Below are 21,941 nucleotides of genomic sequence, written 5' to 3'. Positions count from 1 at the left end.
CCCACTTAGATCTTCCTGCTTATTACAGAACCTTCCTGATGGTTCTGCCTTTCCAGGTAAATCCTTCAATAGAGGGTGTGGAAAACAGGGCGTGGAGAACACACCTGTGATCCCAGCACTGAAGGACCTCAAGTTCAAGGCCAGACTGGCTTACAAAGGATTGGAGGCAAGATCCTGAAAGCCTTGTGGACAGAGGTAGTTCCTCTGCTTGGCCAGCAGGTGGCAGATTCTCCCCCAGTTCACGTGGCTATCTCTCCACAAGTCCATGCCCTAATCTCCTCTACTCAGGGATTATTCAAGTACATTAAGATCTGCTCTAATGGCTTCATTTTGTCTTAGTTAATAGCCCTGTGGCAATACAGCTGAGACACTAGGGACACTGGGGACTAAGGGCTTCAACACATGAGGCTGCAAAATGTGAAGGTTAAAAAGCTGCTTTGGGTTATCTTCAATCGTATGTTCTTGTTTGTACTGGTTTGTATATGCTTAGCCCAGGGAGTGGCACTGTTAGGAGGTGCACCCTTCTTTTTTTTTTTTCCAGGTCTTTAATTAAAATTTCTGTTTATTTAAGTCCTCCTTTTGGCTCTTGAAACTTTACATTTCTTTTTTTTTAATTAATATTTTTATTACATATTTTCCTCAATTACATTTCCAATGCTATCCCAAAAGTCCCCCATAACCTCCCCCCCACTTCCCTACCAACTCATTCCCATTTTTATTGGCCCTGGCGTTCCCCTGTACTGGGGCATATAAAGTTTGCATGTCCAATGGGCCTCTCTTTCCAGTGATGGCCGACTAGGCCATCTTTTGATACATATGCAGCTAAAGTACAGAACTCCCCGGGGTACTGGTTAGTTCATAATGTTGTTCCACCTATATGGTTGCAGATTCCTTTAGCTCCTTGGGTACTTTCTCTAGCTCCTCCATTGGGAGCCCTGTGATCCATCCAATACCTGACTGTGAGCATCCACTTCTGTGTTTGCTAGGCCCCAGCATAGTCTCACAAGAGACAGCTACATCTGGGTCCTTTCGATAAAATCTTGCTAGTGTATGCAATGGTCTCAGCGTTTGGAAGCTGATTATGGGGTGAATCCCTGGATATGGCAGTTTCTAGATGGTCCATCCTTTCGTCTCAGCTCCAAACTTTGTCTCTGTAACTCCTTCCATGGGTGTTTTGTTCCCAATTCTAAGGAGTGGCATAGTGTCCACACTTCAGTGTTCACTCTTCTTGAGTTTCATGTGTTTAGCAAATTGTATCTTATATCTTGGGTATCCTAGGTTTTGGGCTAATATCCACTTATCAGTGAGTACATATTGTGTGAGTTCCTTTGTGAATGTGTTACCTCACTCAGGATGATGCCCTCCACGTCCATCCATTTGGCTAGGAATTTCATAAATTCATTCTTTTTAATAGCTGAGTAGTACTCCATTGTGTAAATGTACCACATTTTCTGTATCCATTCCTCTGTTGAGGGGCATCTGGGTTCTTTCCAGCTTCTGGCTATTATAAATAAGGCTGCTATGAACATAGTGGAGCATGTGTCCTTCTTACCGGTTGGGACATCTTCTGGATATATGCCCAGGAGAGGTATTACTGGATCCTCCTGTAGTACTATGTCCAATTTTCTGAGGAACCGCCAGACTGATTTCCAGAGTGGTTGTACAAGCCTGCAATCCCACCAACAATGGAGGAATGTTCCTCATTCTCCACATCCTCGCCAGCATCTGCTGTCACCTGAATTTTTGATCTTAGCCATTCTGACTGGTGTAAGGTGGAATCTCAGGGTTGTTTTGATTTGCATTTCCCTGATGATTAAGGATGTTGAACATTTTTTCAGGTGCTTCTCTGCCATTCGGTATTCCTCAGGTGAGAATTCTTTGTTCATTTCTGAGCCACATTTTTTAATAGGGTTATTTGATTTTCTGGAGTCCACCTTCTTGAGTTCTTTATATATATTGGATATTAGTCCCCTATCTGATTTAGGATAGGTAAAGATCCTTTCCCAATCTGTTGGTGGCCTTTTTGTCTTATTGACGGTGTCTTTTGCCTTGCAGAAGCTTTGGGTTTCATGAGGTCCCATTTGTCAATTCTTGATCTTACAGCACAAGCCATTGCTGTTCTATTCAGGAATTTTTCCCCTGTGCCCATATCTTCAAGGCTTTTCCCCACTTTCTCCTCTATAAGTTTCAGTGTCTCTGGTTTTATGTGAAGTTCCTTGATCCACTTAGATTTGACCTTAGTACAAGGAGATAGGTATGGATTGATTCGCATTCTTCTACATGATATCAACCAGTTATGCCAGCACCAATTGTTGAAAATGCTGTCTTTCTTCCACTGGATGGTTTTAGCTCCCTTATCGAAGATCAAGTGACCATAGGTGTGTGGGTTCATTTCTGGGTATTCAATTCTATTCCATTGGTCTACTTGTCTGTCACTATACCAGTACCATGCAGTTTTTTTTTTTTATCACAATTGCTCTGTAGTAAAGCTTTAGGTCAGGCATGGTGATTCCACCAGAGGTTCTTTTATCCTTGAGAAGAGTTTTTGCTATCCTAGGTTTTTTGTTATTCCAGATGAATTTGCAGATTGCTCTTCCTAATTCATTGAAGAATTGAGTTGGAATTTTGATGGGGATTGCATTGAATCTGTAGATTGCTTTTGGCAAGATAGCCATTTTTACAATATTGATCCTGCCAATCCATGAGCATGGGAGATCTTTCCATCTTCTGAGATCTTCTTTAATTTTTTCTTCAGAGACTTGAAGTTCTTATCATACAGATCTTTCACGTCCTTAGTTAGAGTCACGCCAAGATATTTTATATTATTTGTGACTATTGAGAAGGGTGTTGTTTCCCTAATTTCTTTCTCAGCCTGTTTATTCTTTGTGTAGAGAAAGGCCATTGACTTGTTTGAGTTAATTTTATATCCAGCTACTTCACCGAAGCTGTTTATCAGGTTTAGGAGTTCTCTGGTGGAATTTTTAGGGTCACTTATATATACTATCATATCATCTGCAAAAAGTGATATTTTGACTTCCTCTTTTCCAATTTGTATCCCCTTGATCTCCTTTTGTTGTCTTCAAGTACTATGTTGAAAAGGTAGGGAGAAAGTGGGCAGCCTTGTCTAGTCCCTGATTTTAGTGGGATTGCTTCCAGCTTCTCTGCATTAACTTTGATGTTGGCTACTGGTTTACTGTAGATTGCTTTTATCATGTTTAGGTATGGGCCTTGAATTCCTGATCTTTCCAAGACTTTTATCATGAATGGGTGTTGGATCTTGTCAAATGCTTTTTCTGCATCTAACGAGATGATCATGTGGTTTTTGTCTTTGAGTTTGTTTATATAATGGATTACATTGATGGATTTTCTTATATTAAACCATCCCTGCATCCCTGGAATAAAACCTACTTGGTGAGGATGGAAGATTGCTTTAATGTGTTCTTGGATTCGGTTAGCGAGAATTTTATTGAGTATTTTTGCATCGATATTCATAAGAGAAATTGGTCTGAAGTTCTCTATCTTTGTTGGATCTTTCTGTGGTTTAGGTATCAGAGTAATTGTGGCTTCATAAAATGAGTTGGGTAGAGTACCTTCTACTTCTATTTTGTGAAATAGTTTGTGCAGAACTGGAATTAGATCTTCTTTGAAGTTCTGATAGAACTCTGCACTAAACCCCTCTGGTCCTGGGCTTTTTTTTGGTTGGGAGACTATTAATAACTGCTTCTATTTCTTTAGGGGATATGGGACTGTTTAGATCGTTAACTTGATCCTGATTTAACTTTGGTACCTGGTATCTATCCAGAAATTTGTCCATTTCGTCCAGGTTTTCCAGTTTTGTTGAGTATAGCCTTTTGTAGAAGGATCTGATGGTGTTTTGGATTTCTTCAGGATCTGTTGTTATGTCTCCCTTTTCATTTCTGATTTTGTTAATTAGGATTTTGTCCCTGTGCCCTCTAGTGAGTCTACCTAAGGGTTTATCTATCTTGTTGATTTTCTCAAAGAACCAACTCCTTGTTTGGTTAATTCTTTGAATAGTTCTTCTTATTTCCACTTGTTTGATTCCACCATTGAGTTTGAATATTTCCTGCTGTCTACTCCTCTTGGGTGAATTTTCTTCCTTTTTTTCTAGAGCTTTTAGATGTGTTGTCAAGCTGCTAGTGTGTGCTCTCTCCAGTTTCTTCTTGGAGGCACTCAGAGCTATGAGTTTCCCTCTTAGAAATGCTTTCATTGTGTCCCATAGGTTTGGGTATGTTGTGGCTTCATTTTCATTAAACTCTAAAAAGTCTTTAATTTCTTTCTTTATTCCATCCTTGACCAAGGTATCATTGAGAAGAGTGTTATTCAGTTTCCACGTGAAAGTTGGCTTTCCATTATTTATGTTGTTATTGAAGATCAGCCTTAGTCCATGGTGGTCTGATAGGATGCATGGGACAATTTCAATATTTTTGTATCTGTTGAGGCCTGTTTTATGACCAATTATATGGTCAGTTTTGGAGAAGGTCCCGTGAGGTGCTGAGAAGAAGGTATATCCTTTTGTTTTAGAATAAAATGTTCTGTAGATATCTGTTAAGTCCATTTGTTTCATAACTTCTGTTTGTTTCACTGTGTCCCTGTTTAGTTTCTGTTTCCATGATCTGTCTATTGATGAAAGTGGTGTGTTGAAGTCTCGCACTATTATTATATGAGGTGCAATGTGTGCTTTGAGCTTTACTAAGGTGTCTTTAATGAATGTGGCTGCCCTTGCATTTGGGGCATAGCTATTCAGAATTGAGAGTTCCTCTTGGAGGATTTTACCTTTGATGAGTATGAAGTGCCCCTCCTTGTCTTTTTTGATAACTTTGGGTTGGAAGTCGATTTTATTCGATATCAAAATGGCTACTCCAGCTTGTTTCTTCAGACCATTTGCTTAGAAAATTGTTTTCCAGCCTTTCACTCTGAGGTAGTGTCTGTCTTTTTCCCTGAGATGGGTTTCCTTTAAGCAGCAGAGTGTTGGGTTCTGTTTGTGTAGCCATTCTGTTAGTCTATGTCTTTTTATTGGGTAATTGAGTCCATTGATATTAAGAGATATTAAGGAAAAGTAATTGTTGCTTCCTTTTATTTTTGTTGTTAGAGTTGGCATTCTGTTTTTGTGGCTGTCTTCTTTTTGGTTTGTTGAGGGATTACTTTCTTGCTTTTTCTAGGGCGTGATTTCCGTCCTTGTATTGGTTTTTTTTTTGTTATTATCCTTTGAAGGGCTGGATTCTTGGAAAGATAATGTGTGAATTTGGTTTTGTCGTGGAATACTTTGGTTTCTCCATCTATGGTAATTGAGAGTTTGGCTGGGTATAGTAGCCTGGGCTGGCATTTGTGATCTGTTAGTGTCTGTATAACATCTGTCCAGGCTCTTCTGGCTTTCATAGTCTCTGGTGAAAAGTCTGGTGTAATTCTGATAGGCCTGCCTTTATATGTTACTTGACCTTTCTCCCTTACTGCTTTTAATATTCTATCTTTATTTAGTGCATTTGTTGTTCTGATTATTATGTGTCGGGAGGAATTTCTTTTCTGGTCCAGTCTATTTGGAGTTCTGTAGGCTTCTTGTATGATCATGGGCATCTCTTTCTTTATGTTTGGGAAGTTTTCTTCTATTATTTTGTTGAAGATATTTGCTGGCCCTTTAAGTTGAAAATCTTCATTCTCATCAACTCCTATTATCCGTAGGTTTGGTCTTCTCATTGTGTTCTGGATTTCCTGGATGTTTTGAGTCAGGATCCTTTTGCATTCTGTATTTTCTTTGATTGTTGTGCCGATGTTCTCTATGGAATCTTCTGCACTTGAGATTCTCTCTTCCATTTCTTATATTCTGTTGCTGATGCTTGCATCTATGGTTCCAGATCTCTTTCCTAGGGTTTCTATCTCCAGCTTTGCCTCGCTTTGGGTTTTCTTTATTGTGTCTACTTCCCTTTTTAGTTCTAGTATAGTTTTGTTCATTTCCATCACCTGTTTGGATGTGTTTTCCTGTTTTTCTTTAAGGACTTCTAACTGTTTGGTTGTGTTTTCCTGTTTTTCTTTAAGGACCTGTAACTCTTTAGCAGTGCTCTCCTGTATTTCTTTAAGTGAGTTATGAAAGTCCTTCTTAATGTCCTCTACCATCATCATGAGAAGTGTTTTTAAATGTGGGTCTAGATTTTCTGTTGTGTTGGGGTGCCCAGAACTAGGTGGGGTGAGAGTGCTGCGTTCTGATGATGGTGAGTGGTCTTGGTTTCTGTTAGTAGGATTCTTACGTTTGCCTTTCGCCATCTGGTAATCTCTGAAGCTAGTTGTTATAGTTGTCCCTGGTTAGAGCTTGTTCCTCAGGTGACTCTGTTAGCCTCTATAAGCAGACCTGGGAGGCTAGGTCTCTCCTTAGTTTCAGTGGTCAGAGTATTCTCTGCAGGGAAACTCTCTTCTTGCAGGGAAGGTGCCCAGATATCTGGTGTTCGAACCTGCCTCCTGGCAGAAGTTGTGTTCTACTCACCAGAAGTCTTAGGATCCCGTGGGGAATCCTGTGTGGGCCCTTGCAGGTGTCATGAGACTCCGCTGGCAAGGCACCCCGGTGCTCGAGTGGAGCGGAAGGGACTTGTACCCCAGGTCAGGACCGGGTCGTCTGCTTCCCTATTTACAGCAGTCTCAGGTTCCGGGCGATTGGATTGGGGCAGACGCTGTGTTCCACTCACCAGAGGTCTTAGGATCCCGTGGGGAATCCTGTGTGGGCCCTTGCGGGTGTCGGGAGACTCCCCTGGCAAGGCACCCCGGTGCTCGAGTGTGCACCCTTCTTGCAGTAGGTGTGTCACTGCTTATGTGGGGTTTAAGACCCTCTTACTGGCTCCCTGGAAGTCAGTCTTCTCCTGGCTGCCTTCAGAATAAGAGGTGGAACTCTAAACTCCTCTAACCTCACATCTGTCTGGATGATGCCATGTTCCCACCTTGATGATAATGGACTGAACCCCTGTATTAGTCAGGGTTCTCAAGAATCACAGAACTTATGGGTAGTCTCTATATAGTAAGTGAAGTAGTCAATGACTTACACTCTGTAGGCCAACTCTCAACAATAGTCAGCATCAGCTGTGAATGAAAGTCCAAAGATCTAGCAGTTGCTCAGTGCCACAAGGCAAGCAGACAAACGAGAGAGAATCTTCCGTCTTCCAATGTCCTTATACAAGTCTCCAACACACGGTGTGGCCCTGATTAAAGGTGTGTGCCACCATGCCTGGATCTGCGACTTGCTTTGCCCCAGATGGCCCAGATGAACTCAGAGATTTCCTTGCTTTAGTCCTGGGATTCAAGTCACTATGCCTCAAGATCTCCATGCCAAAATCCAGGTCAGAAACTTATATCTCCTCAAGATCAGGGTCACAGGTGAGCCTTCCAATTGTGGATGGTAGTTTATTCCCGATATAGTCAAGTTGACAACCAGGAATAGCCACTACAATCCACCCTTTGTCAAGTTGACACAAATAATATCTCACGTCCACTTGAAACAATAACAAGGTCGTGAATACGCCAAACATGATATAACTAGTCCTCATAGGATTGCAAACACATTTGTAAATTTACAATGGGGCAATGTCCCTTGAGAGTATCCTTTTAGTATCTCAACTTAAAAACCAACTGATGTCAACAAAACTGGAAGAAAGACAGATGTGTTCTTAACAAAATAAAACAGAAGCATTCATATTACTTTATAATCCTCATTTCTATATTCCTCGTTTCTATAATCCTCTACAACTCGTTACGTGGCCTTACCTGGTATTCATAACTACCTTCCTCTACTACCCATTCTGTATGTCCTCCACCCTCAGCAAGCATCTCAGCAGGTCTTGGACCTTTTCCTGGAGGAGTGGCCCATGCCTTCATTCCTGATGGGTCTGCATCCTTTGTCACCCTGCTTGGATTGGGCTGTTGTGGTTTCCCATTGATTTTAACCACACGATTCGGTTTTACTATGAGACGCCCTAAGGGATCTGGTGCACTCTAGACATAATCCTGTTTACCTCCATCATGGAGAGGCAATCCAATTTCCCCATGGCACTCTGGATCTCAGCCCTCCTAACACTGTTATTCCTTTCTCTTTTTTTCTAAATTTAAGAATGTTGTATTATTCATAGGATTTTTTACTTCACAGTAATGAACACATGCACTGGAGTACCTTCTGGTCAAATTTTAACAAAAAGCAAGATAACTCAGAACTTTTGTACTAAGAAGCAATACTTTTTTTTTTTCTCAACTGAGGAATACCGAATGGCTGAGAAGCACCTAAAAAAATGTTCAACATTTTTAGTCATCAGGGAAATGCAACTCAAAACAAATCTGAGATTACACCTCACACCAGTCACAATGGCTAAGATCAAAAACTCAGGTGACAGAATGCTGAAGAAGATGTGGAGAAAGAGGAACACTCCTCCATTGCTAGTGGGATTGCAAACTTGTACAACCACTCTGGAAATCGTTCTGGAGGTTCCTCAGAAAATTGGACATAGTACAACCTGAGGACCCAGCAATGACACTCCTGGGCATATACCCAGAAATGTTCCAACATGTAATAAGGACACAGGCTCCTATATGTTCATAGTAGCCTTATTTATAATAGCCAGAAGCTGGAAAGAACCCCAGCAGAGGAATGGATACAGAAAATGTGGTACAGTTACACAATGGAGTACTACTCAGCTATTAAAAACAACGAATTTATGAAATTTGTAGGCAAATGGATGGATCTGGAGGATATCATCCTGAGTGAGGTAACCCAATCACAAAAGAACACATAATATGCACTCACTAATAAGTGGATATTAGCCAAGAAATGGAGAAACTCGGAATATTCAAGATGCAATTCACAAACCACCTGATACTCAAGAAGAAGGAAGACCATAGTGTGGATACTTCTATCTATCTTATAAGGGGGAAACAAAACACCCGGGAAAGAGTTACAGAGACAAAGTGTGGAGTAGAGACTGAGGAAAGGACCATCTAGAGGCTGACTCACCTGGAGATCCATCCTATTTGCAATGTTAATCCTTTGTTAGCCCTTTGTTTTGATGGCATTAGAAGCCCAAAATGACCAGAGGGATGTCTGAGCTTCCAGTTTAATGGCATGTTTGTTGTGGCTCCTCATAGGAGCACTACCCCCTCTGGAAACAAAACTTCTAGGCCAACAAAACCTAGAATTGTGAGGATAGGAAGCAAATATTTTCCTAGAGGGTCACTAGGACTGATAGTGAGTGGAACTATTCCCTTCTCCACCTCTTGATCCTACACCCATGGATCCTGGCTGTGGGAGAAACCATACAACATATCATATGCTTACTCAAAGCATAGACTGCCTTCTGAAGAACTCTGCCCCAGCCCTCCATGCTGCTGACACAGAACTGGTGCTGTAAGTGCATCTTCAAAAGGCCATTCCATCTTCCTATCAAACCAGTTGCTTCAGGATGATGGGGAATATGGTACGACTACTGGATTCCATGATCATGCTATAACTGTTACACTTCTCTGGCATTAAAATTAGTTCCTTGGTCAGAAGCAATACTGTCTGGAATACAACGATAATAGAGAAGGCATTCTGTGAGTCCAGGGATGGTGGTTTTGGCAGAAACATTACCTCCATGAAAGGCAAATCCATTAAAAGAATTAAGGTTCTACTCCAGTAAGAACAAAATGTTGCATTTCCACGGAGGAAGTGGTCAAATGTAGTCAACCTGCCACCATGGTGCTGACAGGTTACCTCTAGAAATAGTGCCATATCTGGGGCTCAGTGCCAACTCTGATGTTGACAGATGTGGCATTCAGCAGCAGCTGTAGCCAGGTCAGCCTTGGTGAGAGGAAGTCCATGTTGTTGAGCCCAAGTATAACTTCCATCTCGGCCACCATGGACACTTTGTTCATGTGCTCTTTGGGCAATGATAGGGATGGCTGGAGAAAGAGCCTGACTGTCCACTTGATTATTGAACTCCACATCAGCTGAAGTTACCTTTTGGTGAGTATTTACATGGAACACAAATATCTTCACATCCTTTGCCCATTTGGTGAGATCTATCCACATACTTATTCCCCAAATGTATTTCTCACCAATTTTCTTTGGTGATCTTTTAAAACCCCTGACCATACAGCCAATCCATTGGCTACAGCCTATGAATCAGTGAACAATTGCACATCTATCCATTTCTTATTTCAAACAAACTGTAATACCATGTGTACCTTCCAAAGTTCTGCCCACTGTGATGATTTTCCTTCACCTGTATCTTTCAGGATTGTTCTGGAAAGGGGTTGTAATGCTGCAGCTGTCCACTTCAGGGTAGAGCCTGCATAACATGCAGAGCCATCAGTAAACCAGGTCCTAGTATTCACTTCCTCAGTCAGCAGATTGTAGGGAACACCCCATTAAGCTATAGACACATGCTTGATAGCAGATGGCATTGTAACAGGGGTAGAAGAAACAATAGGCATTGGAGCAACTTCTTCATGTAATATGCTTGTGCCTTCAGGACCTGCTCGGGCCCAATCATGCACATGCCACTTCCATTTGATAATAGACTGCTGCTGTGCATGTCTTACTTTATGACTTGGAGGGTCTGATAGCTCCCAGCTCATGATGGGTAGTTCAGGTTGCATGGTAACTTGGTGTCCCATTGTCAAACATTCAGTTTCCCCTAAGGTCTAATAACAGGCCAAGAGCTGTTTTTCAAAGGGAGAATAGTTGTCTGCAGATGATGGTAGAGCTTTGCTCCAAAATCCCAAAGGTCTCTTCTGTGATTCACCTACAGGAGCCTGCCAGAGGCTCCAAACAGCATTGCTATCTGCCACTGACACCTCAAGTACCATCCAGTGTGCTGGGTCATATGGTACAAGTGGTAGAGAAGTCTGCACAGCAGTCTGGACCTGTTCAAGAGCCTTCTCCTGATCCAGGACCCACACAAAGCTAGCAGCTTTCTGAGTCTATGATAAATGGGCTTGAGCAACACACCCAAGTGAGAGATGTCCTGTATCCAGAATCCAAATAGACCCATGAAATGTTGTGCTTCTTTCTTGGTGGTGGGAGGGACCAGGTGCAATAAATTATCTTTCATCTTAGAAAGAATATCTCTGCATGTTCCACATCACTGGACTCCTGAGAATTTCACTGAGGTAGATGTCCCTTGAATTTTGGTTGGATTTATTTCCCATCCTCTGATATGCATATGTCTTATCAGTGAGTCCAAAGTGGTTGCTCCTGCTCTTTCACTTGGTCCAATCAGTATAATGTCATCAATATAGTGCACCAATGTGATATTTTGTGGAGGAGACAAAGGGCCAAGATCCCTTCTTACTAAGTTATGATACAGGGCAGGAAAGTTACTATATCCTTGAGGCTAAACTGTAAAGGTATAACTGCTGGCCTTGCCAACTGAAAGCTAATTGCTTCTGGTGGTCCTTAGGGACAGGTTCTGAGAATAAGGCATTTGCTAGATCAATAGCTGTATATCAGGTACCAGGAGTTGTGTTAATTTGCTCAAGTAATAAAACTACATCTGGTACAGTAAATTCAATTGCAGTCAATACCTAATTTAGTTTTCCCATTCTCCATAATCCACCTGTCTAATGCTCTGGCCAGTTAAGAGAGATGTGGTGGGAACATCTTTCAAGTCCTTGATAATGGCACTAATTTCTGCAATTTTTCCAAGAATACGATATTGGTTTTGATTCACTATTTTCTTTGGCAGTGGCAACTCTAAAGACATCCATTTAGTCCTTCCAACCGTAATAGCCCTCACTCCACAGGTCAGGGAACCAATGTGAGAATTCTGTCAATTTCTAAGTATATCCATTCCATTTATGCTTCCTGGAAGTGGGGAAGTGACCACAAGATATGTTCTCAGACCTACTATGAGTTCATCAGCAGTCAAAACTCCATTAATCACCTGCCTTTCATTAGCTCCTAATTTAAGTGGAGGCCACCCTATCATCCTCCTCGTCGTCCTCCTCATCGTCCTCCTCCTCGTCGTCCTTGTCTTCCTCATCGTCTTCGTCCTCCTCTTCGTCCTCCTCATCCTCCTCCTCCTCGTCGTCGTCGTCGTCGTCGTCGTCCTCCTCCTCCTCCTCCTCCTCCTCCTTCTTCTTCTTCTTCTTCTTTTTCTTCTTCTTCTTCTTCTTTTCCTGAGACAGCGTTTCTCTGTGTAGCTCTGGCTGTCCTGGAACTCACTCTATAGACCAGGTTGGCCTTAATCTCACAGAGATCTGCCTATCTGTGCCTCCTGAGTGCTGGGATTAAAGGTTTGTGCCACCAGACTGGCTAAAAGGTTTAGGAAGAAACTCCAGAGTCATTGCAAAGTTTAGGAAGACAGTAGAGCAGTAAGGTCCAATCTCCAAAGGGAAACCAAATCAAACCAAACCAAACTAGAACAAATACACAAGAAAACAGTGAAGTCTTTGAGTAATTCTGGGAGTTTAGTAAAGGTGACCAAACAAGTTAAGGTCATATGACGGTGCAGGTTAGGCTTCAGGAAACAGAGCCAGACTTATTTTTAACATTACAGCATAAAGTTTACCTACTTTCAAAATGGAGTCAGGTGTGTTCCTCATTTTCTCCTTGACTTAAGTGTCCCTGTCGAATCCTAGATTTTCTTCAATAATGTTGTTGAGTGGCAATTGATAGGTTCCCTGAAAAATGCAAACTTTGGAAGTAAAATTTCAGTATCCTAGAAAAGCAGATTGCAACAATGGGCTGTTAATCATTGATGACTCTGGGAGCCTCAGGGAGCCAAGGTGATTCGTGGAATTTCCTCATGGCCTCACCAAATATAGCAAAACTAACAGAGAAGCGAATCAGAAACTGGCCCATGTAACTTCCCTGGAGCCCACCAATAAAGATTTAGATTACCTAGCCCTTGCTAAAATTCCTCTAGTTTCCCATACAAGACTTGGGCCCTTGGTCTGTGCTTGCCATTTTAATAAGTGGCCAACACCTTGCATGCAGACTTCTTGCTTTCTTGAAACAAAAACACTCTTGCCTGTTGTATATGTGAGTGTTGGTCTCAGTGCAGCGATTTTGGACCTCACACAGTGATTCTAGCATTTTTATCTGACAGTTGTTAACACTTTGGAGGATGCAGGCCCTGATTATGATAAGAAGTACAAAGAATACTAGAGGGCCAATTGAGAAAATGCCTCCATACACTCCAGCTGTAAAGCGTTCTCTTAAATGCTGATTGATGGGGGAGAACCCAGCTATTTGTAGGTATGGCCATGCCTAGGGTAGTGATCCTGGGCTCTATAAGAAAGTAGGCTGAATAAGCCATGGCGTGCAAGCCAGTAGCAGCACCTCTTCATTGCCTCTGCATCAGCTCCTGCCTCCAGGTCCCTGCCCTATTTGGGTTCCTGTCCTGACTTCCTTTTGGTGATCAACAGCAGTATGGAAGTGGAAACCAAATACAACTTTTTCTCCCAGACCTCAATGTTATTTATCTCAATGTTTCTAATGTAAACCAGCATCAAGCAAGGCTTCACTGTTGGGTTTCAGATCCTGGACAAGCAGCTGAGGTGGCTATTTAACATATCAGAGCAGACATGGCCTCCATGTTCTTCCAGCCCTGCTCAGTCCCTAGGCCTTGCAAGGTGTGTCTAGCATGCCCCCACTGCACGGCTGCCCTGAACTTTGCAGCCCAGAGACTGAGCTTCCCCTCCCCCAGAGTCTCTCTTTATAATCTAGGCATTTTGTGAGCTCTCCCTCTCCCTCTCCCTCTCCCTCTCCCTCTCCCTCTCCCTCTCCCTCTCCCTCTCCCTCTCCCTCCCTCTCCCTCTCCCTCTCCCTCTCCCTCTCCCTCTCCCTCTCCCTCTCCCTCTCCCTCTTCCTCTCCCTCTCCCTCTCCCTCTCCCTCTCTCTCTGCCTCTCCCTCTCTTCTCTGCCTCTCCCTCTCTTCTCTGCCTCTCTCTCTGCCTCTCCCTCTCTTCTCTGCCTCTCCATCTCCCTCCCTCTGCTAATCTCTCTTCCTGTATTTGTGCCCCACCCCAGCCCTTCCAGCCCCCACCTACCCCAGCCTGTCTCCCCAGTGATTTCCCAAGCCTCAATCCTTAGGACAGGTGAACCTGCCTGAGAGCTGCCCCCAAATAAACCTGCTATTTTGTTTCTTTTAATTTGGCTTGCATTGGTTTCTTTCACAGGCAGAGAAAACCTATTAGTCACCCACACAGTTTTAAACATCCCACCTGAAACTGTGGTGAAGGTTTGAAATGACTGACATTTGTGACCATTTGGATTAACTGTCCCATAAGCTAATGTATTTAAATACTTCATATCAGGTGGGTGGTACTACTCAGGAATGTTATGGGACCTGTAGGCTATTCAGCCTGGAAACTGAGAGGTGTTCATGAAAAGTTGCTTAAAGATTTTTGTATTTGGACTGGAGAGATGGCTCAGGGGTTAAGAATACTGACTGCTCTTCTGAAGGTCCCGAGTTCAAATCTTAGCAACGACATGGTGACTTGAAAGGAAATAAAACTTGAAACCTGTGATTCATGTAATGTATGTCAAATAGCCCAAAGAGTTGTTTGTGAGTTTTAAAACCTGGGGCTGAGAACATAGAAGAACAGGCCAGGACATGCCCGGGTAGGCCCGTCGTTACATGTCCGGTCTGGCCTGGTGCCTCCCTATCTCCCTTCCTGCTGACAGTCTGTTGATGTTTAAATAGACCAATCATGTGAAACCGTGCCAATTCCTCCCCCAACCCCACCCCTTTTCTATAAAAACCCCTAGCTTCCAAGGGTCGGGGTTGAAACCACTGCCTCCTGTGTGAGATACGTTTCGAACCGGAGCTTCGCCATTATGGCTCCACCATGTGGTAAACACCTCTGTCTCCTGCAGGAGATACGTGTTGGCCTGGAGCTCCGTCATTAAACTACCTTATGCTTTTACATCAAGATGATCGTCTGTTCATGATTCTTGGGTGCACGCCGAATCGAGAATTGAGTGGGGGTTTCCCCATTAGGTTCTTTCAGACTCACAACCATCTGTAATAAGATCTGATGCCCTCTTCTGGTGTGTCTGAAAACAGATACAGTGTACTTAAATATAATAAATAAATAAATCTTTTTAAAAAATCTTGTTTTTTGTAAGATGCTTGCTAATAGTTTCTAGGGAATCAGCCAGACTTTTAGCCTCCTAAGAAACTGAAGCAAAGCCCATGACAATATCAACTTCCCACACTCACAGGCTGTAAAATCACCTTTGTAGTGTTGTCAGTATTACAAAGCAGATTTGACAGAGATCTGCCCAAAGCTTAAGAGGTGATTTATTTGACCACATTGTCAGATCAGGATTTTCAGAACTGATTGGCACAGTTATAGGAAAATTAATTTTGGTAGATTATTATACATGTAGAAAGCATGGTCACAATGACCTGGGCTGTCCACAACAGAAAAAATAAACTGGGTTTTCTGCCGCTGACCCTCTGGATCCCTTTGTCTGCATGGAATGGGTCTCTGGGGCAGGTGGGCAAAGTGTTGGATGGAATGACAGACAGATGCACACAGGAGAGGTTGTGTAGAATCTGAATGTAATTTGTCAAATCGAGCATCAAACTTTTTATACAGAAGAAAATAGGGAAGTTGGGTGACACACTTGCAAGGTACAAAGAGGTTACTGGATCCTTACACAAAACAGAGGAATGCAAACACAGGAACCTGGGATAGAATTCATTGTTAACAACTGGGATAAAAAAGAGCTCCACCTAAGATCCACTTAATCTTAGAAGCCAGGGTCAAGGGCTTCGTGCCCTTGCCATAGTTCCTATTTTAGTCTATTGTATAGTCCACCTTCCCCCTAGGCCATTGTAAATAAGTGTCTATAGTTCTAAGTATCTACTCTGGTTCCTCCTTAGGTCTCAAACTTCCTTCTTCCTAGATAATAGTAAATTCCTGTGTAGGGCAGTGACTTAGCTTTTATTCAAAGTGATAGTGTAATACCAGAGGCAATTCTGAATGTCACTGAATAGGCAACATTCTTACTGAATTCCAAGCCCAAGGTCTGCTCAAGGACTTTCTAGGATGTTGGAACACTGGTGATGGCTTAGCTATGTCAGAATTCAATCTTAAAAGGCACTTATAATAGGATAATACTAAAAGAGAGCACGTGGATCCATTCACAGACTAATTCGGGAATGGAATATGAATGTATGGGTTAGAGAGAATGCCAGACTCCAGGAGGTGAGTTTCCGTGAAACTCTCTGGCTCGTGAGTGGCTTCCAGGCCTCTCGGCCTGTCAAGCTGACTCGACCAAAGTGTGTGGCAGTTTTCAGATAAAGAAGAAGGAGCAGGAGTAGGGAGGAAAGTTATCAAAATGGAGAGTCAGAAATCACAAATTTGTCTAGGTGCAGTCACATAGGCCTTTAATCCCAGCACTCCAGAGGCACAGGCAGGTATTAGATCTCTGTAAATTCAAAGGTAGCCTGGTATACGGAATGAGTTCTAGGACAGTGAGACCCTGTATCAAAGATTTCCCAAAACAAAATCAAAGAACAATAAGGAAAACATTTTGTCAAGCTTTATCTAAGCACTATATAACAGCTACATTTTCAACCATTTTTATGAATAGTTGACCCCCACATGCTTGTAATTTCTACAGAAGAAACACTCTTTGCCTTTGCATCCTATTTGAGTCTGGGGTCTTCCTTCAGTGATTCTCAGACCCTAACACTATATGGTGTGTCTGCTTGCTTAAGCTCACCTGCAATAAAACAGCTCTCTGAAACCCCTCCTTCTCCTCACTGAAGGAGGCAATGAACATAAAGTGAGAAATCGACCTGAGCAAACACATACACATGCCTGGGCTTATTTCTCTGTTTCTGTCCTTCCTTCCCTGGGATGTTAGACTACTAACTCTTAGGGGGAAGAGCACTGGCTAGCCTGGTCTATAGAGCAAGTTCCAAAATAGCCAGGACTACACTGAGAAAACCTGTCTTGAAAAAACAAGAGGTAGTGGGAGAGAGGTTACATACACATAATAAGAAGCTCTGCTTCACCTGAAGAAACAGCTTTCCTAAGGTGGGCCTATGCAAAGCCCTTACCCCTGCCCTCCTTCCTGTACTTGGTATTTTAAATTTTAAGGATAGGCAACTGTTGGTAGACAACTCCTAGCAGAAAGCAGCTATCATCTCTGCAGCCATCTCAGGCTATTTACTTACAGGTTGGTACTTTTTCACTGTGTCGATAGACTTGCTTTCCTAGCATGGTGTTTTTGCAAGCAGCCCATCACAACTGAACACACTCTGAAAACATCTTATTTTTCTCCTATACATCCTGGACTTGTGGTTAAGTATCTCCAGATGCACGTCCCAGTGTGTGCATATATACCCATAGTTGCCTTCCAATAAACAAGACTTGAGACTTGATCAGATAGCTTGTCTCATCTCCATTCTTCATGTCTCTTGCCCCTCCATCCCCATTCTCTCCCTTGCAGACCCCATTGACTAACCTGCGGACCAGGTTAGTCTTTTTCCTTTTGGAAAATTAGGGTATTGCCAGGGAAACAGACGGTGTGGTCCAGAATTGATCAAAAGAGTGGGGGTATCCCTAGAGGCTTCTTAGCCTGCCAATATCATTTCTAATATTTAAAGAGGGGAGGGGAGGTTGACATAGCCAGAGGAACTGAGTAGAATCCTCCTTCAGGCAAGAGATTCCTTAATGCCAGCAGGCAGCACAGCAACAAGTTACAAGTTTTGGTCTTCTCAGACAAAGTGCCTTTGTAGTCTTAAGGGTTTTGTTTTGTTTTGTTTTGTTTTGTTTTGTTTTGTTTTGTTTTGGGGATGGAGGGAATCCCAAGCCAAATGAAGGATGGTAGAGCATTGCCCATAAGCCAAGCAACTCTCAGAGAGCACCACTCCAATGCCTCTCCATGTTTCTTTAGTGTCTCCTTTCTGCATCCCCCCCTTCGCAGTGGAATATTCTAACGCTACCTTGCATGGTTCCTCCTCAGACCCGGGTCTATCTTTTAACCAAAACTTACAGGAGATTCCCATTTATTGAGGGCCTTCATACCTCTGTGTTGCTGTTATAATTATTCTCCAGGTACAATTGACCACCTTTGCTGGACTTGTACTACAAAATAGAAAGGTTTGGTGTTAGCAGTCAGGCATCTTCACCGCCTGCCCCAGGGATCCGCCAACCTCCCCAGTCAAACTCTATTGTGAGATCTGTCACATGGTGTGACTTTATGATATCCATATCTTAGATCAGAACACTTCAGACCTCCTGACAGAGGAACTGGAGGGGAGGGGAGGGGAAGGAAGAGGAGGGGCAGGATCAGATCTTGGGTCACCCCTGGGGAGGGATGTTTTTTTATGTAATGAATCAGGATTGGTTGCTGGAGGCCAAATCTTTTAAGGTCAAACTCTATTTTAGAGGACCTGATCTAAGGTTGAGCTCAGGTAAACTAACAGGCTGGTACCTAGCATTAGTTTCCAAGTTGTCCACAACAAAGCTCAAGCCTAGCTCCAGTCTCTAGGCTAATCTCCAACAAAACCTGCTTTTCCAGGTTACACCCTTAACAAGGCAAGTGTCTCCAAGTTATTCCCCCAACAGACCTGCACCCCCAGGTTACAAGCCCACCCCCCACCTAATGACCACCAATGCAGAGGGGAGCAGAAACTGAGTTTATGATATGATCCCCAGCACCAGCCAGTTATGTTAAAGGCCACAGTAGCTTTCCAATTCAATGCTTGCACATGTACTCCCTGCTTACTTTATAGCCTTGCCCCATAGATATTTGGGGCTCTGCCACCACCAAAACCATCCTGCATGACAGTGGTGAGATGGGGGTGGCCTGGGCTAGCTCGGAGAGAATAAAGACTCTGTTGTGAGTTGCATCAGATCTGCTTCTGTCTGTTTTCTTGGGGGATCACTGACATTTCCCTGGTACGACAGTTGAACAAAATATTAAGGCCCTTCACGAACTCTGTGACAATTTGAGGTCCCAATATGCCTTCGATAATCATGCTTTCTGGTACTCCAACCCCCTCATTGCCTGGCTCTTGTCCTTGATGGAAAGCCATCGGAGCCCCCCTCTTTCTCACCCTATGTATTATACAGTTTCTCAAAAAACAACATACATATAAGTCACAAAAAAAAAACACTTCCTGGTACAATGAACTTCCTGGTACAATGACAAGCTATTCCTAGAGACTAGGCTAACACGTATGACACAGCCCCATTCTTGTGTGTTCCCAAGACAGATGAGGGACAGTAGAGCATTGACTGTTGTGCTTAGAAAATGAAAAGAAGCCCGGAATGTGTTTGGTGGAGGCAGCTATGATGAGGGGGAAGGGGGTGCCACTGAGGCCCATGCTGAGGCATTCCTTTCCCCTGAGGTAACAGACATATGATGTGTAGAGTATAGAATAGCTTTTACTTAGGGCATGGGGAGGGGATTTGTTGTCCTTAGTGGAGATAGAGAAAGTGGGGGGGGGGGGGTAGAGGCCATGTGGAGAGAGAGGGAAAAGAGAATGGGGAGAAAAGGAACAGGGAGGAAGAAAGGAAAAAAGCAAAAGAAGACAGTGAGGAGGGCCCAAGCAGCCCATTTTACAGTGAGTCAGGCATCCCGGGATGTTGCTAGATAACTACAGGGCAGAGCCTAGAAGAAATGCTAATACTGCCTATACCCCTGGACAGCTCTCCTAGAGCACTGCAGGAGTGGGGATGTTCAGGACCCAAATCAGGCTTGGGCCTACTCAACTCCACAGAGACAAAAGCCAAGTCACGATAAAGCCAGTTAGGTTTCTGTTTCCCCACCAGAGAACTCTCTGCTTAAAAATCATGTGACTGGCAGTCTGATAACCTACCTGATACACTTGGAAGACCCCTGACCCAATGTGGCCCTTTCTAAATTACCCTTTTCCTCCCTGCCCCTGATTCAAGCTATATAATCTAGCCCCTTTATTTCAATAAAGGAGGTAACCTCCAACACAGTCTTTTGAATCATTTATGCCTACCATCCCTGCAACACCCTGCTCCCAGCTGCTCTGCATCCCAAGACCACAGCGCATGGGGGAGGGGCAAGTGGCATTGGGAGGAAGTACACTTAGTTAAAATGAAACCTGTGCTTTATGACTCTTGGTAGTGAGGAAAAAATATGTGACCCTGGCTAGTTAACACAGGTCATTCATTCTCTGAATAGGGGCATGGGCTTGGCTAAGGTTTGACCTATTGAGTGTGAGAATAGTCAGGCTTCAAGGTGAACTGGAAGGCAGGAGAGAGGGCTGGGTGTGTTTTTGTCTTGCATGAAGACTTCTCTGCAGAGGGCCTGGCTTCTCTAGCACAAGCCTGGCAACATCTGGTACCTCTAACTCTAAGATTACTCAAGTACACTGTAGCCCTCTCCCAGAAGAGTTAATGTGAGTGGTCTGTCAGTAGAATGGGCAGGAGTCCACCACTAAGGGAAGCTAGCTCCCCAACAATGGGGCTGGGTGGAAACTGGAGGACTCATGAGAATTCCTAGTTTAAGACTTTTAGAGAAACAGTGCACGGCACTGTGGTTATATGGCCTTTCCCTCCAAAGAGAAGGTGATGGCCCCGTTGTCATCCTGGAGTAGGGATAATGTTGGCCCAGGAGCCCTGGCAATAAATAGAGTCAGAAGAGCAAAACAGCAATAGGTCTGTGATAATGGGCAGAACTCTCTATACTCAGAAGGGAGGACTGTCACCTGGGGTTCCAGCCATGACTCCCTCCTGTTCTCCGCCAAGCACAAGTGGTCTCAGAAGATACTAGAATATAGAGGATACAGAGGATTTACTGAAAGAGGGACTCCGTGTACTGCTTTTATGATGGGGTGAGATTTGGTGGTGACTAAGCTGCTCAGAATTTATGCATATTCCTGTAAGTGACCTCACCCATCCTCTGGGGGAAAAAAAGCCTCATAACCTCATTGGGTGGTGACATTGGCAGGGTTTATCACTTGGATCTTTCCTTGCCGCTTTTTCTTTGTTTGCAGAGGCTTGCTGTCTCCTGCTCTTTCTTTCACATACACTTCTTCATGCATGAGCCAATACCGAGCACAGCATGTGACAGAATTAGAGAGACAACATTTCTTGCTTGCTCTCTTCCTCTTACCACTGTGCTGGGTTATGCGGTGTTGGAGGCAAACTGTTTGCTTATATGATATATTATAGGGTAAGAAGGAAGGGGTTTTTAGTGGTGCTCGGGCAGAGGCCATGGAGTGTAAGCAGCCTTCCCTGCTTAAGTGGGGTGCGCTCAGCTTCACTGATGCTGTGGTCCATTTTGGGACTCAGTTGTCCTGTGAGCACAGCTGTTCATTTGCTGTGGTATCATCTCAGGATGATTTCCAGCTCAGGTCTCTACCTCTGTCCAGCACACACAGCCCCATACATCCCCAAACACATCAGACACTGCTTGGTAACTTCCATCCCAGTTGCCAGTTAGTTCTTGCCTCAGGACTCTCACTTTGTGGATGCAAGAGCCTACTGGGGGCTTGCTCACCAGAGCCAGTCTTTAAGTATTTGTAAATTGTTTTCCTGCTTATAGGAAGGAGGGCCATTGGCTCTGAGCCACTGCAAACCATACCTTCTATTTAGACACAGAAAAAAGCCAGGTAGTGGAGGCAGAAGTATCAGCGGCTGTTGTGCACCCCTTTGATAGCTGTGTGTTGGAGCCAGCCTGTTCTACTGAGCAAGTCCTAGGACAGCCAAAGCTACACAGAGAAACTTTGTCTCAAAAAAAAAAAAAAAAGTCAAAAAAAAACCCAAAATAAACAAACAAAAAACACGAAGCTAAACAAAACAAAAACTAGTAAAGGGCTGAGCAACTTGACTTCTTCCCTTGCTTTCTAATTGGCAAGCACAAGTCAACTGTGGCCTCTGGCCCTCGGCCCTCTCAGTTCTCCTGCACCATGGTTCCTCCCCAACTGCTATAAATCTGGCTTGATCAGGTCACAAACAAATCTTGCTAC

The 21,941-nt window shown here is 43.5% G+C and overlaps 1 long non-coding RNA gene across 5 annotated transcripts in view; it reads right to left on the bottom strand.

The window, feature by feature from the left end:
• Gm28068 overlaps window positions 1-21,941 on the bottom strand; it is a 76,955-nt gene that overhangs the window by 23,911 nt on the left and 31,103 nt on the right. For 3 of the 5 annotated variants that reach the window (XR_003951659.1, XR_875427.3, XR_384186.4), the window contains exon 1: window positions 12,541-12,991. This is a non-coding gene — a long non-coding RNA (predicted gene 28068). Of the gene's footprint in view, window positions 1-12,540; window positions 12,992-18,018; window positions 18,079-21,941 lie in introns of those variants that run through there. The other 2 variants (XR_875428.1, XR_875426.2) reach the window with 1 other exon arrangement.

This window comes from Mus musculus, chromosome 15, assembly GCF_000001635.26.
Source record: "Mus musculus strain C57BL/6J chromosome 15, GRCm38.p6 C57BL/6J".
NCBI lineage: Eukaryota > Metazoa > Chordata > Mammalia > Rodentia > Muridae > Mus > Mus musculus.
Note: the sequence above shows the minus strand (reverse complement) of the source record. Positions and strands in the feature narration are given on the sequence as shown.